General features: G+C 41.3%; 1 pseudogene; it reads right to left on the bottom strand.

The window, feature by feature from the left end:
• Window positions 1-2,244: 2,244 nt before the first annotated feature.
• LOC148008412 (putative 1-acyl-sn-glycerol-3-phosphate acyltransferase 5) overlaps window positions 2,245-26,150 on the bottom strand; it is a 47,887-nt pseudogene continuing 23,981 nt past the window's right edge.

Below are 26,150 nucleotides of genomic sequence, written 5' to 3' on the forward strand. Positions count from 1 at the left end.
ATTGCCTTGCTTCTTCCAGTAGTCCTTGGCAATATGCTCATACTTCTCGTAGTAATGACAATCCTTATCCTTGTTTGGATTGTCAGATGGACGATGTTGTTGCCAGGAGCCTCTACCTCTAGGGCTAGATCTCCCCCTGCCTCTAAAGTTTCCATCACCTCTTGCATTCGCTAGTTGTTATTGCCATAGGATGCATTCTGCTAGCCTCCTCTGCCAGATCCATAGCCTCTACCATGGTTGCCACAATCGCGTTGATTGGAATAGAAAACTGCATCCTTGTTTTTAGAACTGCTAGATCCTGTAGCCAAGCCAAGCTTAACTTCTTCATGGATAAGCAATGCAACCAGCTCATTGAAATCAAGCATTTCAGCCCGCACAGACATAGAAGTGTCAAAAGACTTATACTCAGACCCCAAGCCATTCAAAGTCACAGCAACCATGTCTTCATCTTCAACATGTGAACCAACAGATGCTAGCTGATCCATAATGGTCTTAACCTCCGTGACATAATCCTGTATAGATCTGCTCTTTCTCTCCATGTTGTTGAACATCTGCTTCAACTGTATCTTCCTGGCACTTGTGGTTGTGCCATAGTACTTGACCAAAATGTCCCATGCATTTTTAGGAGAGCTACAGTTCATTATTTGCATTACCATGGCATCTGAGATACATAAAAAGAGCCAATGCAAGACTCCACGAGCTCTTTCTGTCCAAGCTCGGTGTAATCATCTCTGATTAGATCTGGGAGCTCAGGTTCAGCTTCCGCTCCAGTCACCAACTCCCAGTAGCCTTTCCCTATTGAGAATTTCTCCATGCGGAACTTCCATATGGCATAATTGTTACTATCAAGCTTTTCCCCTACTATCTGTGTTATGTTGTTTGTCCTCTCTGCATTAGCCATATTGTACTAGACAATAAGTAGTCACTACCTGACTTTCTGCAAGCCAACAAGTATGATTGACCAAGTTCAATCCTCAACTGTTTATGACAGTTTTTTGCAATTAATTGCAGTAAAAAACCAAGGTATTTCAGCCCAATGACAGCTCAAAATAGTCCATAACCAGTGGTCTAACTCATAAGTATAACAGTCAATACATATGCTATGGAGTTGCTTCAGCTTAAACTCCTGCAACCTCACTGCCAAGGTAAATACATACAGTCTAAAAACTATAAACTGTGAGTAACTAGTAGCGATTTCAAGGCCAAAATCAATGTGTATACATGTCATACATGTTCCAAACCTTCTAGAATATCTGTTGGTACATGTGGCAGTCCAGTCATAAGCATACGGGTACAAAACATTGCTTATCCAGTAAGTACAACTGACATAAATCTACTCACAGATTGTATATAGCCAATAAACTGTCAAATCAAGATGTATTTCAGCCCAAGAGATCCTCAAACCACTTCATATATATGCCACTGTGTGTACAGGTCAATACATGACCAAACAAGCATCCGCAGACACTCTATCTGTAATAGACAATGTCATATAATGCATTCACTGTTTATGGCCAGCCAATACCCAGTGAATACATTTGTTTCTAGATTCAAATTTTAGTTTTTAAGAGCCTTCAATGCTCATATCAATGCTTATAGCATTCAACAGTCATATCCCGTACCATACAACTCCCTATAGGTAACAAAAAGCATGTACTTCTTCAAGGCAATGACTATATGATGATGACAGTTTTATGATAGTTTTCAGCCTATCATAAAATTTTAGATTTGAATATTTTATCAGTAAAATGCAACCCAAATGCATCAACCTCAGTACATATGCTTCCTGAATGAACCCTCACTTCAGTAGAGCTCAAAATGCTCATCAAATGGCTTCAAATCTTGAGGAGGACTCTAGTGTATGCTGCCCTATTCAATGACAGTTTCCATCCAAGTAAATACTCCCAAATCTGAGTATTTTTGTAAACAACCTTCAGTTTTCAAGCATAATATCCAATACATATGTTTGCATAGCATGTATGTGCTCCAATAGCTCCTTTTGAGCATGCCAAGGAGCTCAAAGCTCTTGCCAATGTGTTGCATATGCTATGTATACAGCAGTTCAGGCTTTTGTTCTAGGTTTGTAATTAGTTTTCAAAACTCCTAGATGAGTTCATGATCATGTACCAGCATGCCATGGTGATGAAGTGCCTTCCAAAGAGTACAACCAAGTTGTAGATGCCTTTAGTACTAATCATTGCCTTCACAAGAAGCCATGGAGATCCATTATGTCAGTTGGCGCAATCACGCAGACTGCCCAGGAGTATACAACAGCAGCATTTGATCTTCATATTGATTAATGCCCTCTCTAATGTGATCAATAGCACCTCTAGATGCTCCAGACAAGAGCCAGACAGTCCTCAACCAATACTTGAGCCAAATGGAGACCTGATAAACCAATGCATACCTTCAGAAAGACAATGGTAGACAACCCTTCTTCTCTTTTCAACCTTGGCAGGTCAATCTTCAGATCTTCTTCCCGCATGCACTCCATAGAGCCCAGTCATGGGAGCTCTGATACCATGTTGAGATTCAGAGACAGAGACAAGAGTGAAGAGACAACCGTCAGAGCAGAGTGCTCTCTCTCATTTCTTTTTATTATCACTTAGACTACTACCATAATATAAGTGTATACAATAGTACTAAGGTCCATAGGACCATTCACAGTGGGTCTAAGACCACCGACTTATTTAATGTCCCACACTTGTGCTGATACAGCTAGACACAGCTAATGTCGATCATACATACTGACAGGATAATAGTGCAAGCTTGATATTCTAACACTCCCTAGGTGCCTGTTTCAAGCCATAAAGACTTTTCTTCAATTTTCACACTAGGTGCTCTCTGCCAAGTTCTGTAAAGCCCTTAGGCTGCTCCATATAAATCTCATCATGCAAGTCCCCATGTAAGAAAGCCATCTTGATATCCATATGGCATAAATCCAAGTCCAGCTGAGCAACCAAAGCCAAGACTAAGCGCAAGGTGGTCATCTTAACCACAGGAGAAAAGACCTCATCAAAGTCCACACCATGCTTCTACATAAAACCCTTTGCTACCAATCTAGCCTTGTATGCCAGCTTGGGGTGTCCAGGGGTACTTTTCAGCTTGTACACCCACTTGCATCGCAAACCTTCTTGCTCGTAGGCAAGGAAACCAAATCCCAAGTCTCATTCTTATGCAAGGAGTCTATCTCAGACTACATATCCCTCTCCCAGGAGTGACTGTCACCCCTATGCATAGCCTCATCATAAGTGAAAGGCTCTCCTGCATTTGTAACCAAGACATAATGCATCGAGGGCTAAAATCTATCAAGTGGACATCTGTATCTAGTAGACCATCTCACGGTAGGCTATGTTGCCTACTCAGCTGCCTGTCCAACACCCTGACCATGAGCATGTGCTGCAACTGTAGGCTGTCCAACTGGCTATGTGGGAGCTCTCGGCTCCTCCTAAAATATGACCCTGCGGATCTCAAAAACTCTCTCAGGCTACCGATACATCTTATCTTCATGGAAGACTACATCATGACTATGGATGACTTTCTGTGCCTGCGGATCCCAGAGACGGTAATCCATCTCGTTGCATCCCCATAACCAAGGAAAATGCATTAGAGGGAGGTTTTCCAGTCCATACCTCCTCTACAACCTAGAAATCCAAACCACTAGAAGGTGATCTATTTATGATATGCACAGCTGTACTAACTGCCTCAGCCCAAAAGCTCTGTGGTAGGCCTACATGGCTAAGCATACTGCGTACATGCTCCTGGATGGTTCTATTCATCCGCTCAGCCAAACCATTCTGGGGGGGTGTAGGGGGCAGTCAAGTGACACTTAATATCCCTCTCATCACATAACTGCTCAAAAGCACATGAGACATACTCACCCCCATTATCTGTCCTTAGTTATTTTAGCCTACACACAGACTGGTTCTCAACTAATGCAAGACATCTCTGAAACACAGCCAAGACATCGGATTTCAGCTTAATGGGATAAGCCCAAAATTTTCGTGAAAAATCATCTATGAAAGTAACAAAATACTTGGCACCACCCATAGACTGACAAGGCATGGGCCCATAGACATCCGAATGTACCAATGCCAAGGGCTCACTCATGCATGGCCTACCAGACTTCTTATGTGTAGACCTAGTCTGCCTGCCATAAAGACAATGCTCACATGAATCAAAACATGCATAATCAAGGGGCGGTAAGTACTACAAACCAGAAAGAATTTTCATTCCCTTCAAAGACATATGGCCCAAATGGGCATGCCAAAGAGATACATGTGGGATAGAACCCACAAACAAAACATGATCAAGGGAAGAAGCAGATACAATCAAGGGATAGAGGCTGCTAGCCTTGGCACCTCTCGCAATCTTAAGTCTGCCATGAGTGATCTTCCATGCAGAGTCTCCAAAAGATACATGATAACATGCATCATCAAGCTGTCCATCTGACAGGAGACTGCGTGTCAAAGCAGGTACATGATGTACATCCTACATAACAAAACTATTGCTAGAAGGAAACTACAGCCTAACATCACCAATGCCCACAATATCAAGAGAGCTGTCATCACCCAAGTGCATAGAACCCGAAACAATACGGTATGAATGAAACCACTCTCGGCAAGGTGTCACATGAAAGGATGCACCTGAGTCCAAGAGCCAACACTGTGCATACATAGAGTGTACCTCCGTCACCTGCCAAGAACTAGAAGAAGCTGCAAGGATATAATCATCATCAACATCCTCAGGCTGCATAACATTGATCTCTTCAATTTTAACACTAGACTTTGCAGGCACTATACTGCGATCAGAAGACTTATCATGCACTTTGTCTTTCCCCTTATCTTTGCGCCTTTCATTGCGCAGTTCATGGCATTGTGGCCTAATATGGCCATTTTTCCCACAATGGTGACAAGTAACATCTGCATTCCTGCCATGGGATTTGCTACGTGACTTCCCACAAGACTTGGACCGAGATTTTTGAGAATCCTGTCCACGGCCACACTACCACTGCCATGCTTTCTATACCCATCATTCCTGCCTCTAACTGTCATAGCATGCGACACACGAGAGGTATCCAAATTCTTACGATTAACCTCTTCCTGCAGAAGAGCACTCTCAACATCAGATAATTTCAAGGTAGCAGTAGAGGCACATAACGCAGTGCGGAATACATCCCATGACTCATTAAGAGTACCAAGCAAGAAAAGAGGAGTGACATCCTCTGCAAAAGTGATGTCCTGCGAAGTCAAGTTCTTGAGTATAGCATGGAACTGGCTCAAGTGAGCAGACATACTCACATTCTCCTTCATGCGTAGATCCATAAGCTGCTTCAGCCAATACATCTGACTCACTAGACTTTTCTTATCATAGAGATTCTTGATTTTATTAAAGTCTCATAAGTCATGTTAAGTCATTTGCACAATGTCATGTGTGCACTAGGTTGACCAAATACACTTTGGAGAATTATAAGAAGCTTAAGAGAGTGGTTTTTCCATTCAAGCTTAGTGACAAAGAAGCTTACAATGCAGAATCAAAGGGCTAGAGTTCCAACAACCCAATCTTACATCATATTTTATTCTTGGTGATTTACATGACTTATTATAACTTGTGGTCAAAGAAGCAAAGTAGAGTGGGTTTTAACTTCAAGGTAGTCATGACATTGTATTTATTCAAGGTGGGAACATATGACTTAAGGCAGAAAGACCAAAGGATGGAACTTTATGTTGGAATGAAGGACAAGAGTGATGGAAGTAGGAAGGACAACTTATTTTGTGAACTCTTTAGAAAGTACTAGAGTGGTTGAGAAACAACAGAAAGTGTTATTTTTCATTCATGGGTAAACACTCCCATGAGAGTGCAAAGGCAAAGCTCATAGAATGAATAGGCTCTACAAGGTGTCTTGCGAGAGGAACTGACAACACAGGCATGTTCCTGGCGTAGTGAAGAACCCCTTGTTGTACCCTCTGATCTCTCAAAGGACCTCTCCTAGAGAGGGCGGAGGACCACTCATGAAATTCCTTTACAAGTCATTTTTGTTGACAGCAAAGCAAACAAGAAGTTTATGAAGTTTGAGTTTATAAGCTCAATAAGCTTAAAAGAGGCATAAGCCTCAACAATTCAACAATTTGTGGTGGAAGTATAAACTCGTCGACATCGAATCTAGCAAGAACATGCCATCGTCCTATGCCAAAATTTTTAAAATCATTAAGCTTTTTAAAAATCTTAAAGTTACTAATCTTATCTAAAGCTTAACGTTTCAATTATCAATCCCTTCCATAGCAAGTGTTCACACTGTGGTATTTCCAAACCGGTTTTGAAGTTCAGCAAGCCCCTATTTCCACCTACAACTTGATTGAGTGGATTCACATCAAGAAGGTTGTCATGTGCAAAGTCTATACGGAAGACTATTTTTCTTGGAAGAAGATTGTTTTCAATTGCCGTACCTGAGAAAAGCATGATCATAAAAGCAAAAGCCTTTTTTTTTAAAAAGCAAGCCTTGTAAACCCAAATTTGAGCTACGCTCATCCTTCTAACAAGATTTTCAGTGTGTGAGGTTGTTTGAGATTTTTGTAGAATGTCGGATCATCACATGGACGATTTTATGGGCGAAGCCGATTTGCCACAACTAACTATGGAGCAAAAATTGGATCTAATCATGATGCAGCTTCAAGAAGAGTGAAGGGCATGTCAAAACTTACAGGCACAATTGGCTACACTTCAACAATCCACTGTCGATCAAGACAGATTGCAACTTGAAGATGTTATTAGATGTACTATTGATGCAACACTCAATGCGCAGGCTCGTAGGAAAGAGGCCAAGATAAGCAAAAGAAATTTTAAATTTCATACTTTTAATGGGCAACATGATGGCAAAATTGTTCTTGCTTTCGTTAGTCAGTTTGACGACTATTTTCATAAAGAGCACTATGCTGAAAAAGATAAACTTAAATGTATCACTAACCATCTAGCAGGCATAGCATCATTATGGTGGACTATTGTCCGTAAGAGTGTTGATTGTCCCTCTACTTGGGAAGCCTTTCAAAAGAAATTTTTGCAAAATTTCCTTCCACCTCAATTCCATGAGAAAACTATCAAACAGTGGGATCTCCTACAACAAAGAGATCATGAATCCGTCCCGCAATACATTGAACATTTCTAGAGTGCCTTACTTCAACTTGGAATGTTTGAAGATGTTCCTGAGGCGACCCATAAGCACAAGTATATGTCCGCTTTGTTTGGTCACTTCTATGTGGAAGTGAATATGTTCAATTCAAAGACTTTGGAGGATGTGATTTCTTTAGCACATGATACAAACAATAAAATTCGTGTACAAGAAAAGTGACCGCAAGAATTTTCAATTAATGGTAACTTTGGTACAAAGCAATTCAATTCTAACTTCTGAAGACTTGATCAAAATCACTTTGCTCCTTCTTCTTTCCATAAACCCTGGACTCGACCTCTTGTTTTACCATCAAATACAAATTCAAACCTTAAGCCTTCTCTCCAGCAAATCCCAATATACCCAAATTTCCAGCCCTTACCAATAATGTCTCCAAAGCAAAGCCTATGGTTTGCTACAAGTGTCATCGACCTAGACATTTAGCAGCGGACTGTCAGTCCAAGAAGCAAGCTATTCAAATCAATCACTTGGGAGCAACTGAAGATGAGGACCATGAAGATATGCTAGACTTCACTAAAGATGATGATGATATCGGTGATGCTTTAGATACTTTACTAGGTATGCCAAATCCTCATTCGTTATTAACAATGAAATGTTTTGTTGTGCATGGTCAAGGAAAGATTGTTTTGCATAATGATGGAAGCACGCATGATTTTATTTTCGCAAAGTTGGTAAAAGAATTGAATTTACCTATTGTTCCAACTCATTATCGCATAAAGGCTACATTCTTAGGCACTAGATACAATGGTACACAAGAAGTGCATGATTTAGAGATTAAAATCGGTGATTATGTTGATCGCATAAATTTCTTGGTTGTGCCTTTACAAGCTAGTGATATTATTTTAGGAATGCCTTGGTGTCACAAATATAACCTTGACATAGATTATTCCACACATTTCATGAAAATTCATCTTAACGGAAACAAATCACATTACATGAATTACACACCTTTGATAATTTTCCACTTCTTAGTCACACACAAACTAAACGTGCATTGAGAAAATGTAGTAAATCATATTTAATATGGGTGAATGAAATTGAAGCTAAGGAAAATCAGACGCATCCTAAGCATTCGCAATTTCTTTCACAATTTAAAGATTGTTTTGCCTTTGATTTACCACCTGGTTTACCACCTACACGTCCTGAAGACCATAAGATAGATTTAATCCCACGTTCTCAGCCACCATGTAAAGCATCTTATAGACACAATCAGATTGAAAAAAAAGAAATCCAAGCACAAGTTGAGGAATTGTTGAGTCGAGGACTCATTAGGCCCAGTAGTTCTCCTTTTGGTGCACCTATCCTACTAGTTAAAAAGAAAAATAATACCTATAGGATATGCATTGACTATCATGTCCTAAACAAAACCACTGTTAAGAATAGATGTCCAATCCCTAGGGTAGACGACCTTATGGATAAACTACAAGGGGCCACTATTATTAGCAAGATAGATCTCAAATCTAGATATCGTCAAGTGCGCATGGATACACCTGACATTTTTAAGACTACATTTAGAACTCAGTTTGGTCATTATGAATTTCTTGTTATGTCTTTCGGTTTGACCAATGCACCAACTACATTTAGTCGTATGATGAATCGTATATTTTTTAAGTATGAGAATTGTGTGATTGTTTTCTTTGATGATATATTGGCTTTCAGTAAGGATGAGAATGAGCATTGTGAACATCTATCTTTAGTTTTTAAATTTTTAAAAGAGAATCAATTATATGCTAACCCTGACAAGAGTCAATTTTTCCAAACCCAGATTGAATACTTAGGTCACATCGTTTCTTCTAATGGTATTCGCGTTGATCCTAAAAAGATAGATGCAATTTTGAATTGGTCAATCCCTAAAAATGTGCATGAGTTATGTTCTTTCTTAGGCCTTGTCAGCTTTTATAGAAAATTTGTGAGAAATTTTTCATTGCTTGCATTGCCTTTGATGAAATTGTTAATGTCAGAGAGAGAACTAGAGAGAGAGAAAGAGGAGATAGAAGACTGCAGAAGAGAGAGAAAGAATACAGAAAGAGAGAAAAAGAGAGTGACGAGGAGAGAGAAATACTAGAATTGGAGAGAGAAAGATAGGAAAGAGAGAGAAGTCATAGAAGTTGTGAGCAAGATGGGAGAGAAGGACAGTTATTGTATTAATGTGTCAAAAAGATATGAAATTTTACATGTCCTCTCCTTTTATACCAATGTCAGTGTGACATGGCATAACATCAATATTATTTTTATACTAAATCCTTATTCTCAGCTTCTTACAATCCATCCCTTCCCAAAAAATTTTGTCCTAAAAAACAAACTTGAAAGACTAGGAAAGGATGGATATAACAGAGTACTACTCTATTTTTACAGCTTTACAAATGAAAAAATGAATGAAAAATGACCAACATATGGACTAAAATTGAAGAACAAGAGTAGGCCTCAGCTATATATATGATCTAGAATACTTCAAAAGTATATGGAGCCATAAAATCTTCAATAGATAATATATCAAAATGAAGTAGACATCTTGTTGTGTAAACACACCCTAATGGACCAAATCTGCCATAACTTCTAGTAGAAGTGTCCAAATGAGGCGTGCCATATATCAAAACGAAGCTCTTGAAGATTACTTTAAGACCATGTAGACAGCTTAATTCTGAAAATTAGGCACGATAAAAGCTATTCTAAAACAGCGTGCTGTCCTGAATCTGTTTGCCCAAAACTAGCTCCATAATCAATAGGCTTCCTACTAATGTATCCCTTAAGAAAGGAAACTCATCCAATACACAATCAGTCCTCCAAGAAGCTTCCCCAGGTGGTAAACCTCTCCATTTGATCAAATATTCCATGATAGAATGAGATCGAAGCTTCTTCTCATGCTGACCTACAACAGCCTCTGTGATGTACTGAATAAGACCTTCTTCATCAATAGGTGGCAGCTCGTCAATTATATCCACTGGATCACCATAAAAAGGCTTGAGCTGACTAACATGAAAGACATTGTGAATCTTTGTGGAAGAAGGAAGCTTTAATTTGTATGCCAAGGCTCCAATGCACTTAAGGATCCAGTAGGGGCCATAAAACCTGTGAGCAAGCTTATTACTAGATCCATCTTTTAATGTAGAGTACCTAGACTTGGGCACCTTTAGTAAGACCAACTCTCCTTCTTGGAACTCTAAAGGCCGCCTCTTCTCATCAGCATACATCTTCATTTGGTCTTGAGCTTTCCTAAGATTCATCTTACATTGCTGAAGAAGGGTTTGCATTCTTTCCAACTCTTGCTTCCCATGAGGATTGATCCTTTCATTAAAGATGACTATGGGTAAGGGCACCTTGTAGCCATACAGAGCCTCAAAGGAGGGTGAAACTCTAATACTAGCATGGGTAGAGTTGTTGTAAGAAAACTCAACCAAGTGTAACCAAGAATCCCATGAAGTTTGGACATCATAACAGAAATGGTGAAGATAAGTCTCCAATCATCTATTAACTCTTTCTGTCTGTCCAAGATGATAGGCCATAGATGGAGCCAATTTAGTGCCCATAGATGTAAATACCGCCTGCCAAAAGTTACTCATAAAATTTGAATCCCTATCATGAACAATCACCTGCAGTAATCCATGTAGTCTAAAAATTTGCTCCATAAACTGACTGGCCACTTGAGAGGCAGTAAATTGGATCTTGGTTGGAATAAAATGGGCTGCCTTGGTAAGTCTATCTACCACCACATATATACTATTCCATCCCTTCTTGTGGTAGTAATATGAGTCCACTTACCTGTAGGAAAAGGTAATGGCCGTAACAAACCTCCTAGCTTATAGGTGTTGTCCTTATTCTACTAACAAGGCATACATTTCATGACAAAGTCCTTGACATCTTTCCACAGTCCAAAGCTTTTATTGATCCTGTCATATGTCTTGAAAACTCCTAAATGTCTAGCTAAAGGCGAAGAATGTAGTTCCTCCATAATTTTTCGTGTAAAAGAAGAGGTACAAAGAATGACAACCTTGCCTTTCAACCAAATAAGGCCATTTTTGAACTAATAATGTGAGTTTTCTTCCATAAGACCTTACTGCAATTTCTAAAAAATATGGTTGAATTCTTCATCTAAAAGATAAGCTTCCTGTAGTTCTTCAATCCAATCATTTTGCAATTCAGTCATAGCTGAAACTTTGCAAGCCTACATATGAGAAAGAGAATCAGTCATCACTATATTGTCTTTGCCCCTCGTATGAGTGATGTCAAAGTCATAATTCTGTAGTGTAGCTACCCACCGACGTTGCTTAGGAGTAAGATTGGACTGAGTAAGAAAATACTTAAGAATCCTATGATCACTTTGGACCTTGAATTGATTGCCATACAAGTAATGGTTCCCTCGCTCTTGTGGCGGTTTCAAGGAGCATGGCTCAGGCTTAGGTGGATGCTGTGGAGGCACGAACGCAGTGTCTCCGTCTCGTCATTTTGTTGGAGTTGCATCACCTCTAGGATTTGCCACACCTGTGGGGATGTCTACTCTAGTTACTCCGGCTTTTGCTCCAACCGTCTACGGGTGGCACCCTATGGGTGCCACTCCGACAGATATTACCCCAGTCCGTACACCGGATGCACAGAGGTCTCCTGGATATGTCTAGGAGCATGGACTCACGTGGGAGAGAGCCCATCTTAGGCATACCCCAGGGGGATATGCCTATCTAGTCGATGATAGGTTAGGAGCCATCATCATGAATGATGAGGAGAGGAGGGTGATGGCTCGCATGAGAGAGTTGTACCAACAAATTTTTCAGCACAACGTCTTAGATCATTTGAAGAACATACTAGAGGGGAGCAAGGACTACATAGTAGCATCCTTGCATGAGGAGTTTCTGGTTCCAGCCTTAGTAGATAGATTTTCTACGGGTTGGATGATGGACTGCATGCGTGCATATATGTCACACAGACGATTGGACGCACTCAAGGCACTCAAGAGTGGGGCTGCAAAGCCCAAGTGGCTAGATGCGGATGACTGGCGCGCCGATTGAGGGAGGAGGCTACATATTCTCCAGGACATTAGAGTCAGCAGCGTGAGGCGGCGAGGGTACCACTAGAGGCCAGAGTGGTCCATCATCTTGGGAGTGGCAGCCACATGACATATTTGGAGGACTTTGTAAGTTTTTCTTTTGTTTTGCTTGTTTATTTTTTTACAATATCCTTTGTACTAACAATCATGTTTCTAACATTTAGTATTTTATTTTCTTTACAGCACTCTATTACAAATCGCGATCCGACCGGCCTTGAGACTCGATATGCAGAGAGGCACGGTCTCATTGCATTGATCAACCGATTGTATAGACGCTACAGCCCTATAAGTCACTCATCTTTCTTGTCCGTAGTTACCATGTTTAATTAGAATACATTATTGTATGGTGAACTGATATGTTGTTGTTTCTTTTTTTGCAGAGTTTGTTCGATGCTTCTTTGCGAGCGAGACAAGCTTTCGGATGGCGAGGATATGTAGCTCGCCCTTGGATCCTTGGAGCTCACACACCTTTCTTTTTTGGTCGCCTGATCTATGTAGACATTTTCTATGTAGTAGTGATATCTTGTCATGATTGTACCAGTCACTTTCATTATGCGATTATGTATTTATTTCATGTATCCGTATTATGATTTCAGTATACTTTGTTTTTGTTTACACAAGCATTGTACATAGTGCAGAAACTATTTTGTATGGCCCAAATAAAGCACACAGTGCTATAACACAAAATTTTTTTCCATGTTATTGTCACTATTAGCGTCGCAAATTTACTGCTCGCGTCGTTATTGGCATCGTTACTAGCATCACAGAGCGTTGGTATCAACGTCGTTATTGGCGTTGGTATCAACGTCACATTTGTTGGTATCAGCATCGTTATTGGCGTCGGTACCAGCGTCGCAAATGCGACGCTGATACCGATGCCAATAATGACGCTGATACCGACTGTTCTATGGCATTTCCAATAATGACGCTTTTTGCGACGATGGGAGAAAATTTTGTTATTTACATCTTCGTCGCTTTTAACGTCGATATAAGGCCTATATCTTCTAGTGAAAATCAGTCCATAGAAGTATGTACATTGGATTTTATCAAACAATTCAAGAATTTGTTGAACAGGAAGATATCGATTCTCTCAACAAGGCTAAAGCACAAGTGGAGACAAAATATGAGACAATGGATAAGAAAGTCAAGTCAGTGTGGGCAGTCCCACTACCTCCTAAAAGTGAAGGGCTGGCTGATAAGGTAGCAAATCAGCCAAGTCTTCATGATCCTACCAACATTGGTCACAAGTTTACATTGAAAAGTATGAAAGAGCTCAAAATAAGTGATAATTCTTTTCTTTTATCAGCTGAAAAACACTCTTTTATGCAAATGCTATTGAAACATGGTAAAGCTTTTGCATTTCAACCAAGTGAAATAGGTTGTGTGGATCCAAATATTGTGGTCCCTATGGTCATTTTTACGGTTCCACATGTGCCTTGGAACCTCAAGCGTATTCCTGTTCCAAGGGTGCATTTGCCCAAATTATTGGAACTTCTAAATGAAAAGATCAGAATGAAGATTTTAGAACCTTCTTCAGCACCTTACTCAAATTGATTCATTCAAGATCTACAGTCTGTTAATGGAGTCATAATCCGAAATGTTGGTTCGGGTCCAATTGTTGACGAGTTTGATGAAGCTTTTGCAGGTAGAGCAATTTATTCCATGGGTGACCTATATTTAGGATATGACCAATTTCAGCTTTCATTAGAGAGTTGAGCCATTACCACAATGAAGATACCTCTTGGATTGGTCCGCATGTGTACTTTACCACAAGGTGCAACAAATTATGTGGGGCCGATATGATGAACGCCATGCACAAAGTCATAAGGGACTTTATTCCATAGCTTACCTTTCCTTTTCTTGATGATGTACCTATCAAGGGATGCCAAGTCTATGAAAGGAATGAGGAGCTTTACGAACATGGCTGCAAGATATTTGTAGTTAACCATATTCGTGATTTTGACAGGATTTTGACAAGGGTAGAAGAGGTTCATCTCACCCTTTGTAGAGCTAAATCAATTTTTGGAGTTGAAGAAGTCCTAGTGGTCGAACATCTGTGTGGTCCCTACGGACGTAAACCTTCACCAATCAAGATAGTTGCCATCAATAGAATGCAAGAAAAATGCACAAATATTTTAGAGGTGACAAGATTTCTTGATGCATGTGTATTCTATGTCATATGGATACCACTTTTTGCTCATATAGCCGAAAATCTTTATCAATTATTAAGAAAAGGAAAAAGATTCTTGTGGGGTAAAGAGTATACTCTCACTATATGCAAATTAAAGAAGCTGTTAATTTCAACCCCCACTCTCAAAAGGGCTAATTATTCAACTGGACAACCCATCATCCTTACTGTGGATACAAGTCCCATTGGGATAGGATGGGCTATTGGCCAAGTAGATCTTGAACGTAAGAGATATGCAATTCATTTTGGAGCAAAGGTTCTCAATGAACGTCAAAGAAAGGTGCACACAAGTAAAAAGGGAATTGTGGGGAGTTGTAATAGCATTAAAGTGTGATCGTGAATACTTTATAGGTGCTCTCGTAGTGGTAGAAAGTGATTGGCTTCCACTCTTGGGTATGATTGCCAATTGCTCTACACCTGACATTGCTATGCTAAGATGGATTGCATATATTAAATATCTCAACCCCAAATTAAAGCATATTGCAGGAAAGGAGAATCTAGTTGTTGCTGACATGTTGTCACACACAAGCTATGACAATGACGAGGAGGTGATGGAAGAAGGTGAAGTTGAATAGAGTATACTTGATGAATTTCATTCCATGACTACTGATAATACCTTTTCAACTGCTACATATACAGGGCCAAAGGTGAAAACAACAAGTGTAGCTAATATTTTTAATGGTACATCATTAAGTACATCAAGAACAAAAAAAGGTACTGATGTAAATTAGAAACAACAGCAAAGATTACAGATTTTCCTATGGAAGAAGGGTAGTCAGCTAGAAGCTAGCATGCTCATTGCATTACTCAAGTTCTAGCTCATTTCCTTGAAGAAGATTATGAAGAAGATTTCAGCCAATATTTAAGCACAATGAAGAAGAAGGAGACTTGGAGTGATGAGGAGTTCAAGCACATTAAGAGGAAAGCTTATGGATTTTTCCTTAAAGATGGGCATTTATGGAAGCACATAAAGAAGAAGAAAGGAGCACCTATCAGAGTTTTAGGTAAGAAAAGATTGCAACAACAGGTAATGAAGGAATTTCATGAAAGTTTGTGGGTTGGCCATAGAGGCATATAGGGAACCTTTATTAAAGTCAAAGAAAAATACTGGTGGCAGAGCATGTATCGAGACATAGAGCATCTTGTTGAAACCTGTTATGTGTGTGAGATGTACTCTATGGTTAAGTATCGAGATGGGTTACAATCAACTTATCCCTTGTCTATATATTATAGATGGGTTATTAATCTTGTAACCATGCCTACAGGGATATGGAATATGCGGTATTTAGTGCTTGCAAGAGAGGATCTAATCAATCAAGTTGAAGATAAATCTTTAATAACCAAGACCACTCAAGATGTTTGTCACTTTCTGCTTGAAGAAGTATTTTGCAAATATGGATGTGTCGGCAAAGTAACCACAGATAGAGGAGAGTTGGATGCCGATGAGGCATGCAACTTCTTTGCTCAATTGGGTATTAAGTTGGCTTTGACATCAGTCTACAATCATGAAGGAAATGGGAAAAATGAGAGAGGGCATCAACCTATTCTCAAAGCTCTAGCAAATTCTTGTAGAGGAAAGATAAGAGAATGGCCTAAAATGCTGCCTTTTGCATTATGGGCTGACCGGACTACTTACAGTACTGTAATTGGCTATATGCCATCTAAACTTATGCATGGGCAGCAACCAATTATGCCGATTGAAGAATCTATTCTCACATGGAATTTTCTACCTTGGGAGGAAGGCATCAATAGAGAAGAGTTTCTGACTTTGCACATATGGCAGGTAGAAAGAAGGCTTGAAGATGTTCAAGTGGCTACTAAGAAGATAAAAACAGTGAGACTAAAGAACAAAAGAAAAATTGATAGGCAACATCCACTTCGGTGAAGAGCTATCCAAGAAAATGAATGGGTGCTTGTCTATGACAACAACCTAGACAATCAAACCAATGCTTTTAGGAAGATGGTAAAGCATTGGTTTGGCCAGTACGTGGTAAAGATTGTGCATGACAATGCCAGATATTTATTGGGTGAATTGGATGGGAGAAGCATGGAGATACCCATAGCTGGAAAAAGACTCAAGCTCTTCAAATGAAGACAAAGTTCAACATATGAGTTAGAAGACTTGGATATAATCCAAGAGCATGAAGACATAGAAGAAGAAGAAGGATTAGAAGATTAAGAAGAAGACATGACAAATGAAGATCTCTCTAATTACTGAAAATCCAAAGAAGTGGCACATGCCGAAGGATGTGCATGCTAAGAGGGGGTGAATGTCATGGGAATGTTTGCCGGTGAATGAAAAATAACACATTCTGTTGTTTCTCAACCACTCTAGTACTTTCTAGAGAGTTCACAAAATAAGTTGTTCTTCCAACTTCAATCAATCATGTCCTTCCTTCCAACATAAAGTTCCATCCTTTGGTCTTTTTTGTTGAGATGGCAAGCTCAACACGTGCGGACATTGATGATGGACCACCTGGCTAGACGGGTCCCCACGTCTACACTTACCACGTTGGTGGTCATTATGATACTCACATGGCCATTGACTTATCACTTATTATATTTAGTTTGTTACACCTACCTACAGGTGGCAAAGACATAGTGCCAGTCGATTAGTGTAGTCGGTTATACACTGTGTGACTTAGTAGGCAACTTTCCTTTATATTGTATCTTATCTATACTTTGTGTACATCGTATAGTGTGTGGAAGAAGAAGAAAAAACCATCAAGAAAACGTTTTGGCCTCCATCTCTCTTCTTGTGTTCTTGAGTGAGCTTCCTCTTGTGTATATAGTGTGTGTTTGGCGCAACAGCTCAAGCAAATACCCCATCATGTGATTCTTGACATGGTATTAGAGCTGTGCCACTAAGTGAGGTTGATTTCAAAGGTTGAAGTGAAGGAGAAGAAGGAAGGTCCAGCAAGCAAGTAACGGGTAAGAAGCTCTTGTTAGATATGATCAATGCCCCACCCTCATTAGGTGCTACCAATGATCCATGGTGCTCAAAGTTGTAAGGCCCCCATTATGAGGAGAAGCCAAATGTGAGCCTGGACATTGGTTGAGTCCTGACTTGTATATCAGATGAGGTCTATGTGACCGGATGGCAAAAAGGTGACTGTTGTGGGTCTAATCTTTGGGTTAGACGGAGTGGTTAAGCTGGTAGCAACTCGAGGCACATTGCATCGAGTTGCGGCGTAAGGGAGTTAAAAGGGGCCCCTATTGTGGGGTCCGGGGGCCGCGGAAGCAGCCCCTGGCTGGGGGGTCCCAGGGGGGCCAGCGGCCCCCCTAGCGGGGGTCCGGGGGCAGCGCCCCCGGCCCGATGGTAAAGGGAATATTCCCTGTCCGACTAGTGGAGGCTCATATGGTAGGTCGTCAACAGGCCGACCTAACAACCTTCACGAGCTATAAAGGCTAAACCCCTTCACAGCCATCTGACACTCATCTTTCACCCAGTCAGAGTTGTTATTCCAGCTAGCCTTAAGCTCTTCACCTATATTCTGTCTAGATTGCCATCTAAGCTTCACACAGTGGAAGCGCACGGGTGGACAGAGCCATCTTTGTATCAGTTGTTTGGAGTTAAAGAATTTACTGATTCTCCTCTTATCTATTGTGTACTCTCTATCTCTTTCTCAGATTCTGTTCACTGCACCGTGTAATATTTTACATGGTATCAGAGCCTAAGGGGCTCTAGAGATCGGAGAGCGTGCAATAGGAAAAGGCTTCAACAGCAAAGAGAAACTATGTCGACTCTTGGAAGCGGTTCTGGCGCATCAGGAAGCGATGCAGGAGGTGGTGCTGCTGTACCGGCTATTCAAACACTGAGGATTCGTCCACCAACCTTCAGCGAAGGCAAGTTAGATGGTACAAACTACACCTTGTGGAAGTTCAAAATTACAACTATACTTGATTCTTATGAGCTTCTGGAGACTGTGGCGGGGACTGACGCAGAACCACAGCCTACCCCCGACCCATCAAATCCTAGTGTGATGATTCCTCCGAATGCAGATCTTCTACGAGCTTGGAAACGAAGGAATGCAGATGCATTGTGTGCCTTAGTTACAAGCTGTTCTAATAGTGTTTTGACTCTGATACAGCATACAACCAAAGCGTCAAATGCTTGGAATGTACTAAGGAGTCAGTATGAAACACGAAACCAAACAAGGATTCAAAACTTGGAGAATCAACTAGCAGCGGAGAAGTTTGCTGAAGGAGAGACGGTTGAAGCATTCATCACTCGGATTAAGAATCTGCGCGACCAGATGGCTGGCGCTGGGATACAAAAGACTAGTGAAGAGCTAGCTTGGAGGTGTCTTCGGATTTGTCCACAAAAGTTTGATGGACTAGTAACTGCCCTTAATACTCAGGTGAGACCTCAAGCTTTGACTTTTGAGGAGTTTTGTGCATTATTAATGGAGGAGGAGTTGAGGCTGAAAGCCCGAGAAGGAAGCAACAATGGAGATGCTGCATTCTCTGCCAATGCAAAAGGCAAAGGTGTTTCCTCCACCAAAAATGATGGTGACAAAAAGAAGAAGGGCGGCAAGAAGAAGTTTCAAGGAGAGTGCTTCTACTGTAAGAAGAAAGGACATGCAATTGCAGATTGTCGTGTCAAGAAGGCGGATGAAAAGAATGGTACCCTTAAAAGTAAAGGGAAAGAGACAGCCAATACGGCTGAAGCAGAGTTGGAATTACTCATGGCAACCATTGAGGAAGTGTGCTCCTCAGCGCAAGAAGAATCTACCACTGACTCATGGGTGTTGGATAGCGGGGCCTCCCGTCACATGACCAACAAGAAAGGTCTATACAGTTCTATGTAGCCTCTACAAGAATCCATCACTGTGACGGTTGGAAATGATGCTAAATGCCCTGCTGCGGGCACAGGTACTATTTCTTTTGTTGCTGCAAATGGTGAAGTCAAAAAGCTTTCAAATGTGTTGTATGTTCCCGAAATCAGGAGAAATCTCTTATCAGTTGCTGCCATAATGGATCTTGGTCATGAAGTGAGATTCAAGAAGACAGGTGCAGAAATTATTGATAGTGCTGGCACAATTGTTGGCAAAGGAGAAAGAAGGAACAACCTGTATGAGCTAAGTGCTCTTACAGCCACCGCTGGAGTGGGCACAAGTAAGGTTTGGCATGAAAGGTTTGGACACATCGGATTTGCAGTATTGAAGGAGATGCAAAAGCAAGGTATGGTTGCTCACCTACCTACAATAACTGAATTGAAGGAACCATGTGAAGCTTATATGATGGGCAAGCAACAAAGAAAGGCATTTCCACAAGAAAGCAAGAATAGAGCACAGGCTCTTCTAGAGTTGGTGCATGTTGACTTGTGTGGTAAGATGCCTACACAGGCCTTGGGGGGATCTTCTTATTTTATGTTGATTGTCGACGACTACAGTAGGAAGATGTGGGTGTACTTCCTTCGTGATAAGGCTCAAGCTTTTGGTAAGTTTAAAGAATGGCTAATACTTTTTGAGAATGAAACAGGGAAAAGTGTGAAGAAATTTAGAACAGATGGTGGTGGTGAGTTCAACTCAAAGGAGTTTGAAGGCTTTTGCAAGAGCAAAGGGATCAAGCATCAATTGACGACGCCTCACACACCTCAGCAGAACGATGTTTGGAACGTAGGAATCGCACCATTGTGGAGATGGCAAGATGCATGCTAAAGGGCAAGGGATTGCCTAACAATTTTTGGGCTGAAGCTGTTAATACTGCAGTCTACATTCTAAATTGAAGCTATACAAAGGCTCTCAAGGGAAAAACACCTCATGAGGCTTACACTGGTAAGAAACCATCTGTCTCACATTTCAGAATTTTTGGATGTGAATGTTATGCACATGTTCCAGATGAGAAGAGAAACAAGTTACAACCAAAAAGCAGAAAATGCATCTTCTGTTGAGATATCGAGCTCCACTCGTGATACGCCAGGGTGACCGTTGTGTACTTATGTCACCGACTTGTCAGTTGCAGACGCAGTTGGTATACCGCCCATGAATAATAGCTACATGATAGCTATCCTTATCTACTCTAGTTCGTGGCTCAGTTAGTATGCCACCTTAGTTAGTTGAGTTTGGTTTGAGACCCATATAGAGGGTTCTTCTATTTCTTTATACTTGAGTTCTTTTGGCTTACACAACTAAGAAGAGGAAAATTGTTTTCAGCCTCCACCCTTGTGTGTCTTCCCCCATTGTGCAAGCAAGAAAGCTTCAAGCGAGACTCCTTCCTTCTCTCCCACAATCTTGACATGGTATCAGAGCCTTGTTCGTGGTAAGGAGCTCAAGAAAGCAAGCCAAGCTCGCGGTGTTCTGGTAAGAGGAGCAGTGTTGCTTTCATTTTCTGTTTTGGGAGCAGATCTCTGCAGGTAGCACAGCCGGAAAGTGCAGGAGTGCATTGTCTCAGGTTGAGACGCCCTTCGCGGTGAAGCAAGAGGGCAGTATATGCTGCGGGAGAGGGCTTTAGCCCATGGCGACCTTATTTTTTTGATTTGAGGCCATTTTGGGGCCTGTTTTGGAGGCGGAAGTTTTCTGCACGCACTCAGGAAAAGGCCCAGTTTTATGTTGTGCAGCCACTGTTCTACAGGTCGGTGAAAAGTTACTGTAGAAATTGCATCGTATGCTTGTGCGCAGAGACATTGGGAGTTTCAGAATCATCCTTGGCTCGTGTTTATGCAAAATCGTCACTAGGAAGTGACTGTGTGGTCAAATACCACTTTCGCCAGTTTTGCAGATTTTCGCTTGTGAGGGTGAAGCTGTGGTTTTTGCAGTGACAGAATTTTTTGTAGTCTTCTGTAATGGCATCTGATTCTCTTTCACAGATTGTCACTGAAAAGCTTGACAAGAACAACTTCCAAGCATGGAAGTTTAGAATGACGAATTTCCTTATGGGAAAAGGATATTGGGAATTTGTTGCAGGAAATGAAGAAGAACCAGTTCTTCCTGATGTTCCCAATCAACAGCAAATGCAGGCATTTAAAGCATGGCATGAGAGGGCCAGGAAAGTTATGTATTGGCTGTCTATCAGCATTTCAGACTCTATGATTGTGCATATTCAGGATGCAAGTACGCCAAAGGAGGCATGGGATACTTTGTCAAAAATGTATAGCACAAATACGCAAGCCAGGAAAATGCAGCTCAAGCAAGAGTTGCACAATGTGCAAAGAGAAAATATGAGCATCAACGACTACCACATGAAGGTGAAGAAGATTGCAGATGCACTTGCTTCCATTGGGTCACCAGTGGAAGATGATGATTTAGTTTCTGTGACCTTGAATGGTCTAGGAAAGGATTATGCACAGTTTCGGACATCCATTTCAGTTCGTGAAAGATTTCCTGATTTTGAGGAGTTGATTGCTCTTCTAATTTCTGAGGAACAGAGAAATGGTGGTGCATCTTCTTCAGGAGGAACTTCAAAAGAAGCTGTCTTCTACTCAAATGCTGGAAGAGGTAGAGGCAGAGGTAGAGGAGGCCGATTTGGAGGCCGTGGCAGAAATCAGAATATACAGCAAACTCAAGAAAACCAGTCCTATGGAGGAGGACGTGGTAACTCTAGAGGCAGGGGGAGCCAAAGAGGTCGTGGTGGATGGCAAAGAGGCCAAAATGCAAACAGTAATGTTGAATGCTACTATTGTGGTAAAATGGGTCATATGGCTAAAGACTGCTATAAAAAGCAGAATGACATCATGAATGGAAAACTGCAACAAGGGAATTATGCATCTTCTAGTAGACAGGGTGATGACAGAAATGAGCACTTGTTTATGGTGCAGCACATGAACAATTCTGTGACAAGTGCAGAAGAAAGAAATGATGTATGGTATGTTGACTCAGGTGCATCAAACCACATGACAGGTCATGCAGAATGGATGGAGGATGCAAGAAAAATGGAAAAACCAGGATTTGTGGAGACTGGTGATGATACTGCACATCCTATTGTGCAGATTGGAAAAATTCCTTTGTCTATGCAGGATGGGAAAAAGAAATACTTGTCCAATGTATTTCATGTCCCGAATATCACCAAGAATCTGGTTTCAGTTGGTCAAATGGTTGAGCAGGGCTTGCAAGTCAGATTTAATCCTCATGGATGCTTTGTTGAGGATATGAAAAATAAAGGTCGCTTGATAGCAAAAGGGAAGAAGAAGGGCAGAATGTTTACATTGGATGCAGACATGTCTGAATTGAGTGCAGCAATGTTTGCACATGGGACCGATGTAGTTGCAGATATTGATATCTGGCATAAACGCATTGGTCATGTTAATGTACAGCGACTTAAATCAATGCAGGCCCAAAATATTGTTGCAGGTTTGCCGAAATTCAAGGTTGCAGAAATGCATAAGGTATGTGAAGCCTGTCAGTTTGGAAAACAGGCAAGGAAACCATTTCCTAGACATGTTCAAGAGAGTAAGAAGCCATTGGAATTAATCCACTCTGATGTGTGGACAACTAAAGCTGCATCTCTTGGAGGCTGTCATTATTTTGTCAGCTTTATTGATGACTATAGCAGAAATTTTTGGGTGTATTTTATGAAAAAGAAAAGTGAAGTTTTTGGGCATTTCAAAACTCTTAAAGCTATGGTTGAAAAAGAAACAGGCCTGCAAATAAAATGCCTAAGGTCAGATGGAGGGGGAGAGTACCTCTCAAATGAGTTTGCAAGGTTCCTGCAGGAGCATGGCATAAAGCAGCAATATTCATGCAGTCATACCCCACAACAAAATGGAGTTGCAGAAAGAAAAAACAGGCATATTGGAGAGGTATCTCGTGCCATGCTCAACGAAAAAGACTTGCCAGATTTTTATTGGGCTGAAGCTGTTGCTATAGCAGTCTACATAATGAACAGGACTCCCACTGCAGCAATACATGGAATGACTCCAGAGGAGAGGTATACTGGTAGGAAACCAGATATTTCTCATTTGAAAATTTTTGGTTGCATTGCCTATGTACATGTGCTAGATGAGTTGAGATCCAAGTTGGATCCAAAAGCTGAGAAGTGCATCTTTATTGGTTACTCTCTGCAGCAAAAAGGGTATAGATGCTATAACCCTTCTACTCGTAAGTTTACAGTGAGCAGAGATGTTGTTTTTTATGAGATGAGTAGCTGGTATAAAGCAGTAAATGTGATTGATGATGTAGATGCACAAAATGGTAATGCTGCACAGAATTCACAGCAGCAGTCACAAAATATTAGTGGACCTGGAGCGTCCTCTAGCAGTGGTTCACATTCTTCACCGTGGACAGGTAGATTGAGATCAGGAGAATCTTCTCAAAGCAATGCAGATAGTGGTATGCAGGTATCACGAAAAGGAAAAGAGAAGGTTGATCAGCCCATGTTTGATGTGAATGCAGGTCACTCTTATGTGGATGGTGAATCCAATGGCTCAGAACAGAGCATTGATGATGAGTTGGGTATTCCTTCTATTGTTACACCTGGAGTAAGGAAGACCAGGGATGTTTTGAGAGCACCTGGGAGTGAACCCACTTTGCGCAGGTCTACCAGAGTTAGGTATCCTGTGGATAGGCTGAAATATGATGGATTTACAGCCATTCACTATGCATATATGGTCAAGGTGATACAGGAACCAGAACCCACTTCTTTTGAGCAAGCCATGGGAAAAGAAAAATGGGAGAAAGCCATGGATGAAGAAATGGATGCCTTGGAAGCAAACGCTACATGGGAATTAGTACCTTTGCCTAAAGGTAAGAATGCAATTGGCTGTAAGTGGGTTTATAAGGTGAAGCACAATGCTGATGGTTCTGTGAACAGATACAAGGCAAGATTAGTAGTCAAGGGGTATGCACAAACATATGGCATTGACTATGAAGAAACATTCAGTCCGGTTGCAAGGATGGCAACCGTAAGAGCAGTCATTGCTATGGCTGCATCAAAGGGATGGTCTTTACATCAGATGGATGTAAAGAATGCCTTCTTGCATGGTGATTTGCAAGAAGAGGTCTATATGGAGCAGCCACCAGGTTATGTGCATGCTGTTCATCCTGAGTTTGTTTGCAGGTTGAAGAAAGCCTTGTATGGCTTGAAGCAAGCACCTAGAGCATGGTCTGACAAGATAGGACAGTATCTTGTCACTATTGGCTTTCAGATTTCCAAGGCAGATTTCTCACTTTATGTGAGAAAAACAGAGAAAGGTATTATACTACTTGTCATTTATGTTGATGATTTGATTATGACAGGTGACAGTGATGAAGATATCCTTCATGTGAAAATGCTATTGAAGCAGAAGTTTGAGATGAAGGATTTGGGAGAGCTGCGATATTTCTTGGGCATTGAGGTGATTAGATCACCAAGTGGGATACAGCTCTTGCAGAGGCAGTATGGATTGGACATGCTGTCCAAATATGGGATGACAGGATGTAAGCCTATTTCAGTTCCTTTGGAGCAGAATGTGAAGCTGAGCACAGATGCAGGTGAGCTTCTAGAAGACCCTACTATGTACAGACGCATAGTAGGAAGTTTGATTTATATGACTATTACCAGGCCAGATTTGAGCTATGTTGTTGGATTGGTAAGTCAGTTTATGCAGGCTCCAAGGAAACCACATTTGGATGCGGCTAGACGCATACTCAGGTATGTGAAGTCCACATTGCAGTATGGACTATTTTATGAGACTGGGGTTCAGATACAGTTGCATGGATACACTGATGCTGATTGGGCTGGTAGTATTTCTGATAGACGATCTACCAGTGGATATGTGTTCTCTTTTGGGAGTGCTGCAGTCACTTGGAGCAGCAAGAAACAGCCTACAGTTGCCTTGTCGAGCACAGAGGCTGAGTACAGGGGTGCAGCAATGGCTGCATGTGAGGTAGCTTGGTTGCATAAGCTACTTTATGATATGCATCAGTCTACAGATGGACCAGTTGTCATTTATTGTGACAACATGAGTAGTATACACTTGGCAAATAACCCAGTCTATCATGCTAGAACAAAGCACATTGAGGTGCATTATCACTATGTGCGAGAGAGGGTTTTACTAGGTCTTATTGATCTAGTTTATGTCAGCACAGAGGATCAGGTAGCTGACATATTCACGAAGGCATTGGGCGCAGAGAAGCTGCGCAAGTTCAGAGACCTGCTTGGTGTGCAGGAATTGGGATTGAGCTCGAGGGGGAGTGTTGAGATATCGAGCTCCACTCGTGATACGCCAGGGTGACCGTTGTGTACTTATGTCACCGACTTGTCAGTTGCAGACGCGGTTGGTATACCGCCCATGAATAATAGCTACATGATAGCTATCCTTATCTACTCTAGTTCGTGGCTCAATTAGTATGCCACCTTAGTTAGTTGAGTTTGGTTTGAGACCCATATAGAGGGTTCTTCTATTTCTTTGTACTTGAGTTCTTTTGGCTTACACAACTAAGAAGAGGAAAATTGTTTTCAGCCTCCACCCTTGTGTGTCTTCCCCCATTGTGCAAGCAAGAAAGCTTCAAGCGAGACTCCTTCCTTCTCTCCCACAATCTTGACATCTTCTTGGGTTATAGTGATGAGCAGAAGGCTTACAAATTATATGACCAAGAGGCAAAGAAGATCATCGCGAGCCGTGATGTGGTGTTCAAGGAGGAGCCGCATACAATGGAGGAGGAGAAGGCAAGTTCTTCCACTTTATCATCAAGCGAAGAAGTAGTCCACTATGAACCTGTCCCGAGAGCTATCCCTATCCTTAAGGAGGAGGAAGCATCATCTTCAGATGATGAGGAAAAAGTTCACCAACCTGACATCACCCCACCGGAAAAGCTATTGCC

Source organism: Lygodium microphyllum, unplaced genomic scaffold (genome assembly GCF_053477565.2).
Source record: "Lygodium microphyllum isolate KBCC unplaced genomic scaffold, Lygodium_microphyllum_v1.1.10 scaffold_148, whole genome shotgun sequence".
NCBI classification, from domain to species: Eukaryota; Viridiplantae; Streptophyta; class Polypodiopsida; order Schizaeales; family Lygodiaceae; genus Lygodium; species Lygodium microphyllum.